This window comes from Spermophilus citellus (assembly GCF_964194105.1).
Source record: "Spermophilus citellus genome assembly, chromosome: 4".
Classification (NCBI taxonomy): Eukaryota; Metazoa; Chordata; class Mammalia; order Rodentia; family Sciuridae; genus Spermophilus; species Spermophilus citellus.
In genome coordinates, this window is record NC_138185.1 from 95,375,314 (window position 1) to 95,392,631 (window position 17,318).

Here is a 17,318-nt window from a genome sequence, read left to right on the forward strand (position 1 = left end):
ATTTTTCCCAACTTTTCACCTTCAGTGTATGTATATCTTTTCCTATCAAATGCGTCTCCTGTAGGCAGCATATTGTTGGGTCTTGTTTTGTGATCCATTCAACTAGCCTGTGTCTCTTAATTGGTGAGTTTAAGCCATTAACATTTAGGGTTATTATTGAGATATGGTTTATTCCTCCAGCCATATTTGTTTATTAATGTTACTAAACCTGATTTGTTTTCCTCTTTGATTACTTTCCCCCTTTACTTTCCTACCTCCCACTGATGGTTTTCAATGTTATTTTCACTTTCCTCTTCCTGTAATGTTTTGCCAAGGATTTTTTGAAGAGATGGTTTTCTAGCTGCGAATTCTTTTAACTTTTGTTTATCGTGGAAGGTTTTAATTTCATCTTCCATCCTGAAGCTTAATTTCGCCAGATACACGATTCTTGGTTGGAACCCATTTTCTTTCGTGTTTGAAATATGTTATTCCAGGATCTTCCAGCTTTCAAAGTCTGTGTTGAGAGATCAGCTGTTATCCTGATTGGTTTACCCCTAAATGTAATCTGCTTCCTTTCTCTTGTAGCTTTTAAAATTCTCTCCTTATTCTGTATGTTGGGCATCTTCATTATAATGTGTCTAGGTGTGGATCTCTTATGATTTTGCACTTTCGGCATCCTGTAGGCTTCTAGGATTTGGGATTCTGTTTCATTCTTCAAGTCTGGGAAGTTTTCTCGTATTATTTCATTGAATAGATTGTTTATTCCTTTGGTTTGGAGCTCTGTGCCTTCCTGTATCCCAATGACTCTTAAGTTTAGTCTTTTAATGTTATCCCATATTTCTTTGATGTTCTGCTCATGGTTTCTTAGCGGACTTGCTGAGCTATGTTCTTTTCAAGTTGAAATACTTTGTCTTCATTGTCTGATGTTCTATCTTCTAAGTGATCTCCTCTGCTGGTAGTATTGTCAATTGAGGTTTTAAGTTGGTTTATGGCTTCCTGCATTTCTAGGATTTCTATTTGTTTGTTTTTTATTACCTCTATCTCCCTGTGAAATTGATCTTTTACTTCCTGGATTTGTTTATGTAGTTCCTTGTCAAAATGATCTTTCATTGTCTGATTTTGCTGTCTCATGTCTTCCTTGAGACTCCAGATCATCTGAAGCATGTATATCCTGAACTCTTTATCTGACATTCCATCTGTTGCAGCTATTACCTCTTCTAACGTTGAGTTGACCTGCATTGCTTGTGGTCCTTTCTTTCCTTGTCTTTTCATACTGCTCGCGTTTCTTTCTGCTTGGTGAAACTGTTGTGTTTTTGAAATTTTCCCCCTATTTATTTATATTGCTCTTGTATAGTTGGGAGATCTCTCTTGCAGGGCGGGTAGTGGCTGTGCTCCTCCTCTAATTAGGGTGATCTATCAACCACGCTGGTTGGTCACAGGTCTGCCCACCCTGCAGGCGCAGGTGGCAACTCTGCTCTGCCCCCACTCCAATTGTGGTGACCTAACTACCACGCCCTCGGGTCGTTGGACCTGATCCGGATGTGGGCGGAAGCTCTGCTCCGCCCCTACGCCAATTGGTGTGACGTGTCTACCACACTGGTCGGCCTCTAAGCCTGTTCCGCCGGTGGATCGCAGTTCTGCCTACCTTGCGGGCTCGGGCGGCAGTTCTGCTCAGCCCCACCTCCCAGTGGGGGTACCTGACTGCCTCTCCAACGGGTTGCTGGGCCTTTTCCGAACGCGGGCGGCGGCTCTGCTCCACCCCCACTCCAACCAGTGTGACGTGAATGCCTCGATGCTACTTGTCCACCACACTTGCAGGCGTCCGGGCCTGTCCTGCCAATGGGTCGCAGGTCTGCCTACCTTGCAGGCTCAGACGGCGGCTCTGCACAGCCCCCACTCCAAATGGGGTGACTTGGCTACCGTGCCGTCGGGTCGCTGGTCCTGTTCCAGGCGTGGGCGGCTACTCTCCTTGGCCCCAGCTGCAGTTGGGGTATCGTGATTCCACGCTGGCGGGTTGCTTGGCCTGCTCTGGGTGCAGGTGGCAGCTCCACTCTGCCCCCCAGGCCCCCACAGCACCCAGCAGGACCCGGACCGAGAAGCAGTCCCCACAGGTTCCCCAGCCCTGGGCCAAAGCAGCTACGGGAGCCAGAACCCAGCCTCTCCGATCCCGGCCACGCTCTGCTAGGAGCAGGCTCCACAGAGCGACCCCCGCGGGTTCCCCAGCCCCAGGCCAAAGCAGCCCCGGGAGCCCGAGCTCGGCCGCTCCAAACTCTCCCAGCTCGGTGCACACTCCGCTAGGAGCAGGGTCAAAGACGCAGTCCCCGCGGGGCTCCCCAGCCCCGGGCCAAAACTGTTCCGGGAGTCAGAGCCCAGCCGCCCCTCAGCGCACGTTCCACTTGGAGCTGACCTCCGCACACAGTCCCCGCAGGTTCCCCAGCCCTGGGCCAAAGCAGCCCGGGGAACCAGAATCCGGCCGCTCAAAGCCAGGTGCACGCCTTGCCAGGAGTGAGCCCCGAGAGGAGTATTCTCCTCAGGTTCTCCAGTCCCGAGCCTGAGCGATCTGTCTGCGAGACACAGGCATATACCAGCCTGAAATCACCTGTTCCGTAGTTGAATGAGCTGAGATCAGTAGAAAACAGGGATGATTACATCAACTCTCCAAGATGGCGGCTGCTGTCCTCCTCCGTGGTCCGACCGGTGTCGAGAATCGAACTGGACCGCTTCTCTCCTCTGTCTCAAAGCCGGAACTCAGCACTAAGCATGGCATTGCACCGCTGGCTGGAGCCCTCAGAATCCACATCGCTGTACTCCCGCTCTGGTATCTCACTGCTACCCAGCGCGCGCCCCAGACTCCATCCGCGGGGCGGTCCGCCGACCAGGCTCTGCTACCCTCCGTGCGGAGAAATCGCCCGCGACCGAGCCCCCGCAGCCGAATCCCGCGCGATGGAAATCCGTCCTCTAGATTCTGGAACACCTCAATTTCACTGGGAAATTCCCAACAAGGTAGTCTTCAGCCGTTTCACCTCGTCTTTCTCCCACACAGTGACGCGGCGCACTGGGGTGATGCACTCCCTTCGCCGCCATCTTCCCGAGTCCTCAAAATCTGTTTCTTTCAGTGATTTATTTAGAGGCTTTGACTATAAGGCCTAAAAATTTGTTTTTTTGTTTTTTTGTTTTTTTGTTTTTTGGTACTGGGAATGGAAGTTAGGGGCACTTAACCACTGCACAATATCCTCAGGCCTTTTTATCTTTTATTTTGAGACAGGACTTCTGTAAATTGCTGAGGATCTTGGTAGATTGCTGAGGCTGGCTTTGAATTTGCAATCCTCCTGTCTCACCCTCCCAATTTGTTGGGATTATGGGTGTGTGCAACCATGCCCAGGTTACACCCACAATTTTGTATCCAAGTTCAACAGAAACTTTCCATTACCAGAAAACTTCACAATTGTTAATGAGTAGTGAGGGTCTTTAAACAGATGCAGCTCTCATATAGTTTTCAATAAATCTCTGGCTTTTTCATAGAGTATTGACCTGGTGCACAATTTTTTGTTTGCATACATGAGTCTTACTTAGGCATACTTTTTAATCCTTGACAGGACAAGTGTTTGAGTGTCTTAATAGTGTTACTTACACATAATAATAAGCAGAACTAGCCATCAACAAATAATCCACAAATTTCTAAGATTCCATGGGTAAATTTCAGGTGACTTAATCCCTTGCTACAGATTCTGGAAATGAAGTATGAAAGATTTTAACTCCCTGAGGTAAAACTTTATTGCAGTACTGCTACCCTGCCTATATATCAGGATGCTACCACTTAAAAGCAAACAAGAGCTGAGTTTTTTCCCCCAGGGGTGTACAAAAAAAGGCATCTTTTAAATTCAGTACTGAGAAACACTCATAGGATTTTGTAACATTTAATACAGTGTAGGAGCTAGGTAATTATGGGTGGATGTACTGAACAATATCATTTACTGCCTGTAAGCCATGAATAAATCTGTACTCATCAAAATCACATAATCACATTTTTATTGGAAGGATTGGTGTATTCTAATGTGACTAACATGTTAAATTAATTGTGGTTTAAATTTATTTGAACAACTGCTGGTTGCCCTTTCGAGCTTCCTCCTTTATAAAATACTGCTTTAAATTTGAAGATATATGCTGTGTTTCTAATTTAATCCATGTAAACCATATGTTCTTAGTCCTTCTTGGCATACCTAGACTTAAGGATTCACTTTTCATAGATTGTGAGAGGCAGCTGTTGTTGAACATATTATTTCTTTCCCAGAAGTGCCATCTATAACTCTTCAGAATGCTCCAGAAAAACTTGTATATCCATTAGTTCTGGAGAGAAGTTTACTTGGGTTTTTAGTTTGCACAAAATGTTACAGCCTGAGAAGTATACTGATCACTTTGGCATATATAGGAATTTTTTTGTGTGTTTTAAAGTCACAGCTGATATTCCAATGTCTGGAACAAGAATCTATACTGAGCTTCATTTGATACCCGTTTGGACATAGTTGAGATCTTAGCTTTTTCCTCCCTGTTTTATTAATTTTAGTGAATAAATAGCACCTGGGTTCCAAGGAAACCAACCATTTATTTCCAACTGTCAACTGTACCAGGAGCACCTCTGGGGAAATCTGTAAGAACCCCTAGTTCTAATCTGCCCTTTCTTTCTTCCCTAACATCTAAGAAGTATACCTCCAACTGGACGTTTCCCGCTCTTTCTTTGGGCAATAATTGTTCTTCTTACAGTAAGTGCACTGGTTTTTCCTAGGATGTGCTTGCCTTGTTCAGTAGGTTTTCTTTTTTGTATCCTCCTTTTCCTCCACAATTCAGACTCAATGCAGCTGTTCGGTGATTGCCTCCTTGCTTCAGGCACTGTGTTCTGTTGTTGAAAATCATATCTGTAGGTTGATAGGAACTCATTCAAATGGTACTATCTTTCTTTTATTGTTTCTTTCAAATATCTGGAGCACTCTGTTTTACGAAAATCTCATTTATCATATATTAATTATCCAGTCTTTCTGAATGTACATCTCAATAATGACAGATGGCTTGATAAATTCTTCCCCTAAATGCAAAAGAATTCTTGTCAGGCTGTTGAAAGTACCCTTGTATTTTACAAACATGGTTCTGTTTCATAATTTCCAGTCTCATTCCTGCCAGAATGCAATAACAATTATGACTTAATAGGGCCCTATCTTCTGCCTTACTTAGGTCCCATACTGATTCAACTCTAAGGAATGCCTTAATAACCTACAAGATAGTGGCAGTATCCTCCACAAAGATCCTGTGAATATTCTCTCTGACTTCTTTGAAGACTGTTAGCTCTTCATTGATATCATTTATACCAAACTCCCTGGTATGAATGATATAGAGAAGGAAAGTTTATTTTGACTCATGGTTTCAGATGTTTCATCCATGGTTGATCAATTTCATGTTCTGGGCTTAAAATGAGGCAGAGCATGATAGCAAATGTTTGCCAGAAGAAATCAGTCAGTTCATGACAGCCAAGAAGTGGAGAGAAATAGATAGTATTAGGAGGAGTTAGGGATAGATGTCCCTTAAGTGACCTTTACCAGAATGTGCCCCAGCTCTCTGTAGTGTCCACCACCTTCCAGTTGTTCTTTAAGTTATTAATGGATTAATCTACTGATAATATCAAAATTTTCATGATCCAGTTACTTCAAAAAAGCCCCATCTCTTGCCATTGCTGCATTAAGGATAATGATTGCAACACATGAACTTTTGGGAGACTTTCCAATTGTAAACTTTACTCTGCCTCTGGATCCCCAAAGCTATGCCATCTCACAATTCAAATTTCAGGCCATTAACAAGAGTCTTCATTGTCTACAAAGTTCCAGCATTGTTCAAGAGTCCACATTCAAGATCTTCTCTGGGACACAGCAAACTCTTAGCTGTAAGCCCTTGTAAAAATTAAAAGAAATTACATAGACTCAATATGCAGTTGCATAAAGTAACATTCCCATTTCAAAAGGGATAAATAGAAGCCTAGAAATAAGGTACAAAAGCAATATGAATACGTAGCAGGACCTATATTCAGTCCTTGGCACAACGTGCCATTTCCAACGCTTGTGGTGGTTAATTCTGTGCCCTGAAAGGGCTGGATTATCCCTGCCCCTACTGCCTTTATGGCTGCAGCCAATATGACTTTTATCATCAGCTGTCCCTGATCACTGCTGCAGGTTTTTTCATTAGATGTTACATGTTCCTGGCATCTCTGAATTCTTGGGGTCTCCAATGTTGCTTCAGCTTCATCGTCAGCTTCACTCTAACAGATTCACTTATTTCTTTAACCCTGACAAACATTGCCTTGTCTCACAACCTTTCTTTGAAATCTCCATGATGCCATTTTCAACTCTAGTCCTGCTAATCTATCATTTTAAGATTTGCCAATACCAAAGAAAGAGCTCAGAGGATTCAATGGATAGGTATTGACTTTTTATTACCCATCCCTCAGTGAGAACAGGATGGAATGCAGTTGAGAGTTGGTTGCACTGCTTCTATAAGCAGAGGGGTATATATATATAAAATAGATTGCATGTCTACTGAGCAGAAGGACTTCCTCAGATGTTTTATTAGTACATTTTCTTTACTTTGCAACCAGTATTACTCATTTAGATAGCAGATAAGGGAAATGGCAGCTTCCCCTCTCAAATTTCCTTCATTATCATATTCTTTAGAGTTTTCCTTGTATCCCTGCAAGCTTTTCAAGGCATTGAGTAGTGCTTAACCCAATATTTCATTTCTTCAGTTCTTAGAAGCCTTTAATGGCTCCATAATCTCATACCAAACTGTGTCTTCCATGAAGCTCTTGTGACAGGGCTCTGGAACACATTGCATTTGTATCTTAAAAACAGCAGAATAAAAAGCAAGGACCAATCAGCAAGCACTATAGGTAGTGAAGATAGCATTATTTTGTTTAGACTCTTGGGTTAAAATATGAGAGGTGTTATGATTTTAGTCCTGTTTTATTCAAGTCCATTTCATCTCATTTTTAAATTATCCTACACAGGGAAGTCCTTGTAATTTAGTCACAGGGTGCACAGAGCAAATTCAATAGTCGAGTGCAACTTTTATTACCCATTACAGGAATAGATTACTTGTTGATAACCTATGGAGAATATTACAAATGTTTCATAGTCACCAATAATGGTAAATTAGCCCCATGAGGCGGTATACAGCCTAGTGTATGATCTTGTGCTAGTAAATTAGCTTGCACAGTAAGCTTGCCTGGAAAAATATACCATACCAATCTAGCTGTTTGCACTTCATGAGTATAGAAAGAATAAGACACCTCTGGAATAAAATACAACTGTGGTAATCTGATTTTCTTAGCTGCTGGCACCTGTTTTAGTCAATGTTTTATTTTTGTGACTAAAAGACCTGAAAGAACAGCTTAGAAAATGAAAAATTTATTTTTTCTCATAGTTGCAGAGTATTTAATTAGCCATAATGTTGCTGTGACTAAAAGACCTGACAAGAACAACACAGAGGGGCTGGGGATATGGTTCAAGCAGTAGCGCACTTGCCTGGCATGTGCAGAGCACTGGGTTCGATCCTCAGCACCACATACTAATAAAATAAAAAAGATGTTGTGTCCACTGAGAAGTAAAAAATAAATATTGAAAAATTCTCTCTCTCTCAAAAAAAAAAAAAAAAAACACGGAGTAAAATTTTATTTAAGGCTCACAGTTTCAGGATTCTCAGTGCATAGATGGACTGTATAGCTCTAAGCCTGACATGAAACAGAACATTATGGCAGAAGGGCTTTGCAGAGGAAAGCTGCTCAGAACTTAGCAACCAGGAAACAGAGAGCTCCACTTAAAAAATATAAATCACAAAGGAATGCCCCTCTCCAGGACCTACTTTGTCTAGATATACCCTACCTACAGTTACCACACTGTTAATCCATATCAGTAAATTAGACCAGTAATTAGGTTATACTTGTCATAATCATTTTATCTCTGAATATTCTTAAGGCCTATATCAACAGTACATTTATACATGAGCTTTTGGAGGTACCTTATATCCAAACCATAATACTAGGATAACATCACCCATAGTTGTATGGGTCAGGTTTCCAACTCAGTAGGATTTACTTGTAAATTTTGACATTCCCCCACAGCCATAGGGACACTCAGTCTGATCATCAGACTTTTACTTGTACGGCCCATGGCCAACTAATATTCCTTGTCTCCCATATGTTGTCTTCAGGAACCAGAAGTTGTTACTTATGCCCTACGTTAGTTTTAGAAAAGTTTTCACTGGTATTGCCCTTTATTTGTAACCTTAACACTGGCAGCCATGAGCTGATAAACAAATAAACAAACAATATACTGCAGGCTTCTGTTGTCTGGGTTTCTCATTTAGAGGACTAGTTCCTCAGGCAGACCACTACCCTACATAGAGTTACTCTCAGTTCTTAAGGCCCATATCAACAGTACATTCATTCTTTCAATTAATACAGCTTCTGTTGGATTGTGTAAGAGCTAAGAAATCCACAATGTGCCTTGGCCTTGAGCCCCTTGTTGTATATTGGACTGAAGTTTTCTTTCCTAATGTGTCTTTGGTTTTTGTATCAGGGTGACACTGGCTTCTTAGAATGATTTTGCAATGTTACCTCCTTTTCTATTTCATGGAATAATTTGACGAGGATTGGTATTCATTGGGTTCTGGACATTTCTTTGTTGTAAGTCTGATGGCTGTTTTAATTTTACTACTTAAAATTGATCTGTTAAAGTTTTCTATATCCTCCTGGTTTCATTTTGGTAGGTTATATGTCACTAGGAATTTGTCAGTATTTTCGAGTTATTTTGGAGTATATAGTATTTTTAATATAATTTCTGATGATTCTCTGGATTTCAGTAGTGTCTGTGGTGATATTGCCTTTTTCATCTGGAATTTTGATAAAAACTGAATTTTTCCTTCTTTAGTTTGACTAAAGGTTTATCTTTTTTTTTTTTTTTGTCGTTTCAAAAAACCAACTCATTGTTGATCCTTTCTACTGTTTTTAATCTCAATTTCATTGATTTTGGCTGTGATTTAAATTACTTGTCTTTTACTGATTTCTATGTTAGTTTGTTATTCGTTTTCTTGGGCCTTGGGATGTAATTTTAGATTATTTGTTTGATATCCCTCTATTCTTTTAATGTATGAGCTTAATTCTATTAAGTATCTTCTTAGAACCTCCTTTATATTGGCCCAGAGATTTTGATATGTTTATCACTATTCTCATTTACTTCTAAGAATTTATTTCTCCCCTGATTTCTTCTGATATCCATTCATCATTCAAAAGCATATTATTTAATCTCCAGGTGTTAGAGTGTTAGCTCTTTTTTGTTCTTTTTAGTTTTACATGAGAGTAAAATATTCTTCTTGTTTTCTTATTGTTGATTTCTAATTTCGACCCATTATGATCTGATAGAATGCAAGGTATTATCACTATTTTTTATGTTTGGCAAGATTTGTTTTGTGACTTAATATATAGTCTCTTTTAGAAAATGTTTCACGTGCTGCTTTAGAAGAAAGTGAATTCAGTTGTTGATGGATGAAATATTCTGTGAATGTATGTTCAGTCCCTAACATTAATTTTATTTTTAGTTCTGTGGAATCTTTACTTGTTTTTTGTTTACATGATCTATCCAGTTGTGAGTGAGGCATTTTTCAGTCACCCAATATTGTTGGTTTTGGGTCTATTTGATTCTTAATGTTGAGAAGAGTTTGTTAGGTGTACATAGATGCTCTATTGTTTGGGGCATACATATTTATGATCATCAAATCTTGTTGTATGATTCCCTTAAGCACTATGAAATGACTGTCTTTTCTTATTAATGTTAGCTTAAAGTCTGATTGTCTGATATGAGAATAGCAACCTCTGCTTATTTATGAGACTCATGTGAATAGTATGTTCAATACTACATATTGAACTAATACTGTTTTTTCCCATTCCTTCACCTTCAGTCTGTGGTTGCCTTTGCATGTGAGGTCAGTCTTTTATAGACAGCATATTGTTGGGTCTGAGTACCACATCCCCAGTATGACTCCCTGAAAACATAGAAGATATGAATTCTCACAACCTGCACAACCACCTGTGAGCAGATTTCACAGAGGTTCATCTGATAATGAGAATTTTCAGAAAGATGACATTGCAAGCATCCCAAATTCACACTGCATCTTAGGACAAGAACACAACATCCTATTTCCACAAGTTAGCCTGAATAGAAGTTAGAGATCAAAGGAAGAATGGTGCAGATCAGAACCTGTTGTTACATTGAATCTTCTTAGAAACTAAAATTCTAGGTTCTCATACATTTGTTTTATAAAGTATATGAGTTTATTCCTCATTAAATATATTCATCATGGAACACAAAGGCCTATTCCATATCACATGTACCCAAATACATATTACTCAGAGAAGCAGGAGGATAGATCTAAACACTTTATGAAAACTTAAATACATCTATATTTGCAGTACTCTTCATAATGTGGCTTCCATGATCACTATCCACATGAGTAGCAAAAGAAAGGTAAAGAAGAAGTATATATAGGATTGGTATGGATTGAAGAAATGAACTTGACATGTAGCTTTAAAGGGAGTATTACTTACTTTTCTAAGTTTGGAGGCAAAAATACTAAATACACAGATTTTTCTGTTTTTACAAAGCTAGCACTCCAGTGCAGTCATCCAAGTAGCATTTTGTCATTTTTGTTTTCCTTCTGAATGATTTTTTAAACCATAGTTTGTTAAACTAGTATTCCATATATATTGAGATGTTTTTAAATTATTTCTAGATTACTTTTTAGGTCTCTTATCAGTGGCTGTAAATCTAGCCATATCCTATTTTGGTTACAGTGGATTTGATCCTAGGGGTTTACGATTTGCTTTTCATGGGTGTTGCAGTTTAGATATGAGGTGTCCCCCAAAACCTCATGTGTAAGTCAGTGCAAGAAATTTCACAGGTGAAATGATTAGATTGTAGGAGCTTTCACCTAATCAGTGTATCAGTCCACTGATGGATTATCTGGAGAATAACTGTAGGCAGGTATGGTGTGACTGGAGGAGGTGTCAGTGGGGGCATGACATTGGAGTTTATGTTTTGTCCCAGGTTAGTGGACCACTCTGTCTCTTCCAGCCTCTCCCCCTTTCTCTCTCTCTCTCCTCTCCTTTCATATCCTCTAATCTCCTCTCTCTACCCTTCCTTGTTGTCATGTCCTGAACTGCATTCTTCAGCAGTTCACCATGATGATCTACCTCACTTTTGGCCCCTAGCTATGGAGTTAGCCAATTGTGGACTTACTCTCTGAAAACCATGAGCCAAAATAAACCTTTCCTATTCTAATTGTTTTTCACAGGTATTTTGGTCACAGGAATGTAAAAGCTAATCAAAATGATGGGATTCTTCTTTATCCTGGTAAATGAACCCATGCCATAATGACTCATCCATGTCAAGTTTCATTTACATAGGAAACTTATTTCTATAAGTGATACCCTTTTGGATTTACTATAATCTGTGTTCACTTTATTCCTACTAAGATAGACACTGTCTAAGAGAACCTTTACTGGAAAATAAGTTATTGTTATGTTATGTGTGTTGGCAAGGTGAAGTGCATAGTAGGCAACATAATAGATTATTAATTGCTAGATCCCAGTGAGAAGAGGGTAGCATGCCCCACAGTGTTTAGCAGAAGTGAGGAAGTCAGACATAATCCACAAAACAGAGGAGCAGTGAATAAAGGGAGAAACCAGAGATACCAATGAGCTATAGCCCTCATTGTGGTGCAGGATATTACCTGAGCAGGTTTCTCAGGGAGAGTCGTAATTGGTGATTTCCAGCAAGCAAGCACATTTTATGTTGAGTCACACTGTGTATGAGAAGTAGTCATGGTGATATTTCACCATCCATGTAGGGAATGGGAGCCAATAGACCAGTAAACTGCAACATGTACCTGTCCCCCAGGAAGTGGTCATCAGGAGTTAGTTGTATGGAGTGATACAAGATAAATATATACATTACTATAAGCTCATACCAGAAATTTGTTTTATTCATCCATGAAACAGTTTGTAGTTCTTTCCTCCTCCAAGCTATTTAGTGGAGGAAGAAGAGAAATACAACCTGTTTCATGGAAGAATAAATCAAATATCCATAATGAGAAAGTTAGATATGTATTCAAAATGAATATCAAGGCAACGCAAAACTATTAGCATTCACTACATTTTTTTTTTGGTACTAGAAATTGAACCCAAGGGTACTTAACCACTGATCCCCATCCTCAGCTCTTTTTTGTTTTATTTTGAGACAGGGTCTTGCTGAGTTGCTTAGGGCCTTGCTAAATTGCTGAAGCTGTCTTTGAACTCTTGAGCCTCCTGCCTCAGCCTCCTGAGCCATTGGGATTACAGGCATGCACCACTGTGCACGATGCCCAGGCACATTCACTACTTTTAAACAGGAAATTCTAATAGTTAACTAATTACTCTGTCTTTAATCCCAGGTGGAAGGTTAATAGATTTGATCAATTTATATGAAAACATATTTTAGAATGTTTTCTCAATAATAGATAATAATATTGACAGGTGAGACTTCATAAATCATAGAATCACTGAGAAATGGTTAATTACAGAGAAAAGGGAAGTATTCCATTGATTCTACAGTGTACATTTCCTCTTCTTTCTAATGGAGATACATCTTGATATTGACAGAAACACTGTTGTTTAGAAGGCTCATCATGTATTGTGATTATGCTCATGTCCACATACAGGAATTTGGTCTAAAAATCTTACTTGTTGAAAAACAAATTATAAATCATTTTTAACTTATGGCCACTAATACACACACCCCTCTTGTATTATCACCTTCTGGTGGTACAATAAAATCAGAAGTTGCAGAAGTAGTGTCAGTAGATTGGAAAGAATTTCACAGAGATTAGCACAAGCCTCCCAAGAAATACCCAGTCACCTATGCTTCTGATTAACAGAGAGAACGGTAAGATGGAGAATGTCAAGGATAAGATGAGTTAATATGTGCTTCATGAGAGTTTCATCTGAAAGAAAGGCGATTTTAAAACTTTTAAAAATATTATATCTATGTGTTTTTTCATCTTATGTAATCATAGGAGTGATGCAAGATAAATATCTATATTCCTATAAGCTAAAAATGGTTATTTTCATAAGATTTGAGATAAAACTAAGTTATCTGGGCATTGTTGTACATGTCTATAATTTCAGCAACTTGGTGGAGAGATAAGAAGGTCAAAAGTTCAAGTTCTCATTGTCAAGTTAAACCCTGTCTCAACTTAAAAAAATAGGAAATGATGGAGCTGGGGCTATAGCTCTGTGGTAGACATTTGCCTTCCATGTGTGAGGCTCTGGGTTTGGTTCTAGCACCACATAAAAATAAAGAGGATTTCTGTCTTCACCCCGTGTGGTGGCGCACACCTCTCCCTCACCCAGCCCAGGTGGGACCCAGCTCCCACCCCCGTGCGGAACTGTGTGGCTGCTCATTCCCCTGAAGATGCTGCAATGATGGCGACCATAGCAGGTGATGCAGCCTACTTCCAGAGGGGCAGTCTGCTCTGGTTCACAGTCATCACCCTCTCCTTTGGCGATAACTCGTGTGTTGTCCTCTGGTCTCAGAGTGTCCCTTATCAGAGACTTGGACCCCTGGGCTACTTCACTCAGTGTTTGGTGAACCACCATCACACCCTCCTGCATAATGGGTATTGGCTTGCCTGGATGATTCATGTGAGAGAGTCCTTATATGCCATGGTATTGTGCAAGTATAAAGGAATCAGACAGTTGGGCTCAACTACTCTGGTTCCTGCAGACTTTCCTCTTTGGGATAGTGTCTCTCTCCATCTTGATTGCTTACAGGCCAAAGCGCCAAAAACACAGTTAAAGGAGATAGTGAAAATTTTCTCTCCACTTTTACATTCAGAATCTCTTTTGGGGGGTGCTATGTTTACTTGATGATCTTTCTACATTCTAAAAGTATCTGTTCTACAAAGATATTTAAGACCCTCTCAATGTTCATTTTTCTTACATATGCTCTGGTTGAGCTTGAGTAGAGTAGTTGTTACCTGAGAAAGAAAGAAGAAAAAATTCTGGCTTTCCAAGTTCTGCAGAAAATTTGAATGACAACAGACTTGCAGCTTCCCTCTCTGAGGCCCTTGGCTGTTCTGGTCCCTCTTTGTCTTTAGGGCTGAAGCGAGTACTAGATTTGCTTGCTGGTGAGCCTGAGCTCTCTGTTTCTGAGTAAAACATCTCTTCAAATTTTTTTTCACCTTTCTGAAAAAAATGAAATAACACTTCCAAAATACATTTTTTAGACATTTGTGAGGCAGGATCTTATCTCCTCAACTAAGCAATTGTGTAAAGGCCCAAAGGACCTGCTGAGAACCAAGAGCAGAGGACCAGGGCACCGTTTCCCTGATGCTGCCAGCAAGCAGTGATCCTTCCCTGCTCACGGCCCCAGGGACACAGTGTTCTGTGGTAGGCAGAGTCTGATGACCACTGCTAGATTGCCCCTTCAACTCAGGGCCACAACTCAGGCAGCTTTCCTATTCCCCATGGCACCTGTTCCCATTTGTGCATCAGCAGTGGTTCTCCTCCAGTGTTGTTGACAAAGGAGGGAAGCACTTCATTTTCCACTTGTTCTGTATCATTCATTCTGTGTACCCTCATCTCACAGAACAGCACGGATGCCTCAGTAGTAGTGCCACCTTTCTGTGGGTCCTCTGGGGAAACGTAGATTGTTCCCCACTCTCCTGCTGTCTGACACTTTCTTCATCCAGCCCTAGTTTACTCAGTCACACCACATTCCTCTCTAGAGATCCTAACCTCTGGGTTTTCCAGCTGGTTACTACCTCCCTGATTAACCTGAATGTACTTTATTACTACTGGCCTTTGGGGAGGGAGGTCCCCTATCTCTGTCCCTTTAACTTGGCAGAATGGCACCATCACCCTTAGGAGCCATTAGGGTCTCTTCCCTGGAGAACATCTGCTTGTTCTCTGGGGACTATTCCTTATTTCCCTTTGTGATTCCTTGTGCTGCAGTCTTGGCTGGGCACAGAATCACAAGCCACCACACACCTTGTAGATTCAAACAGCAATTCTTTATTCCCGAACTCACACCGGCCCTATACAAACACGTTCTGGGGAAATCCAAGTTCTGCCCCAAATTCACATCCCAAATACTTTCTCAATTCCATGAGAACTCAACGGGAACTCAGGCAGCAGGATACGCCCTATTCCCAGCAGCAATAACCTTAAACCTGGAACTGCCCTAAACCCAAATTGTCTTAAAACGGGATACTTCCTAAAACCTGAAGGATACACCCTAAACCTGGATCCACCCTCGTCCTTGAGCAGGGTCACCTTTCTCAAACACACATGCAATGTCACAGCGAAATTCCAAAGCAAGTCCATTTAACATGGGGTACGCTGGCAAGGAAATTTCGATGCGTCAATCCTACTTGGCAATGGCCCTCGGCACCTTGGGCAAGTTATTGTATTAGCAAACATTTATGAGAAACAACTCTCCCCAAAAAGAAAGCCCCCATGAGAGATCATGAGCTATGAATTGTTTTTATTGGAGATATTTTTTTTTGCAAATATATCTCGGTCTTTCCTGATCTTTCTCTTGGAGTAGGGGTAACTTTTGAGTAAAGAAAAAAAAATTACCAGGAGTTAAGGATCATGGAGATCCAATCCAGATTTTTTTTAAAGCATAGCTGTCTTCAAATGAAATTAATAATGACAGTAATACTTGTGTGCCCAGAACAATGTGGCAGATGATTGAATGAAGTGGACCAACTCAAATAAAATGCTGTGACTGTCTCACCAAAATAATAAATAAATAAATAAAATAAAGAAAGATAGATATTGTGTCTATGTATAACTAAAATATTTTTTAAAAATAGAAAAAAGATTGGGAATATAATTCGGTGATAGAATACCCTAAATTCAATCCCCAGTATTGTATAAAAAATCAAAATTATAAAACTATCTGTCTCAGTTTTAAAAGCTTTTATTACGTGAATGAAAAGCATTTTTGCAGTTGATACAAATGATACATCTTGTACTTAGAGAAAACTGTCACTTTGTCCCATGGTTCAATTATAAATGTCAGCAAAAGCCCTACAAGAAAGAAAAGGGAGAATCTTCAGTTTACTTCAGTCTGTTTACATTTTTGCTCACAATGGGTATGTTTGATAATTATTCTTTTATGTGGTTACTTCTTTGTACTTTCAGGTTAATAATTTTTACCCTACCACAAAGTTTTGAATTTATTTTGCTAATTTATACACTTAATGCTGTATCACATTGTTATAAAATTTAGGTCTAGGTTTCTGATCCACCCCCAAATTATATTCTGTGATTTGTGAATTTGGAGTTTTTTGTTCCCCTGATAGTTATTCAATACTCTAGATCATACTTTGAAAATTAATTAATATTAATGGTAATAATTATTGAGTTAATAGTGAATAATTTAATAGCATTTCTTGAGATTAATTTCCTTATGTGCATGTATCAGTTTTGAGCATTCTTTTTAAAAATTATTCATTATGTTTTGTGCAGAATAATTGACTTTTATTAAGGGGTTTATTTAACACAATAATTTTCCTTCCAGAGCTTATTATATTAAGCACCATGTTACTCTGGAATGAAGAAACAAAGAGTACACAACTGCCACTCTGCATGTGCAGCAATTTTTCTATTGACCCAAGAGAAGTGATCACAGTTAAATGACAAGGGGAGGTAGGCAGGAGGTTATGTCAGGTAAGCTCTAGCAATGAGTGATAGGCAGCACAGAGGAGGTCTTGAGGAGACATTTCAGTATCACACACACATACATATTCACCTGTTCCTGCATGTCCTCTTACACATTTTTTATATTCTCATTCAGACCTCATGATTATCTCTTGTGTCTCAGAGGACAACATTTGTTTTGAATTTATTCTTTATCACATGCAATTTCTTACATTCTAGCTATGCCACTAGTTGTTTACTTAAGCTTCTTTTAGGTGGATTATTCAGGGTTAAGTGTTTGTAGTAAGCAAATGAAATTTTCCTGAATTAATGTTTCTTGATTACAGTGATTATTTTTGGGTACTGTATTTTTGTTGCCAATTTTGGATACCTTTATGTTCTGAAAATTTTAAGTTATTAAGTCATTTAAAATTTCTGTTCACTGCCTGATGATCATACCAGTAAAACACAGATCAATGTCGACCTACAGCAGAGATTTGAAATATTATCAATCCCACTTAATGTCTTCATGCACTATCCCTGGACCCACTGATACACCATA

The 17,318-nt window shown here is 39.8% G+C and overlaps 1 pseudogene across 1 annotated transcript; it reads left to right on the top strand.

Annotated features, from left to right (window-relative positions):
* Positions 1–13,531: 13,531 nt before the first annotated feature.
* On the top strand, positions 13,532–13,904 carry LOC308648161 (transmembrane protein 254-like; annotated as a pseudogene). Its single transcript has one exon. The product of its transcript is annotated as a transmembrane protein 254-like (transcript).
* Positions 13,905–17,318: the final 3,414 nt, after the last annotated feature.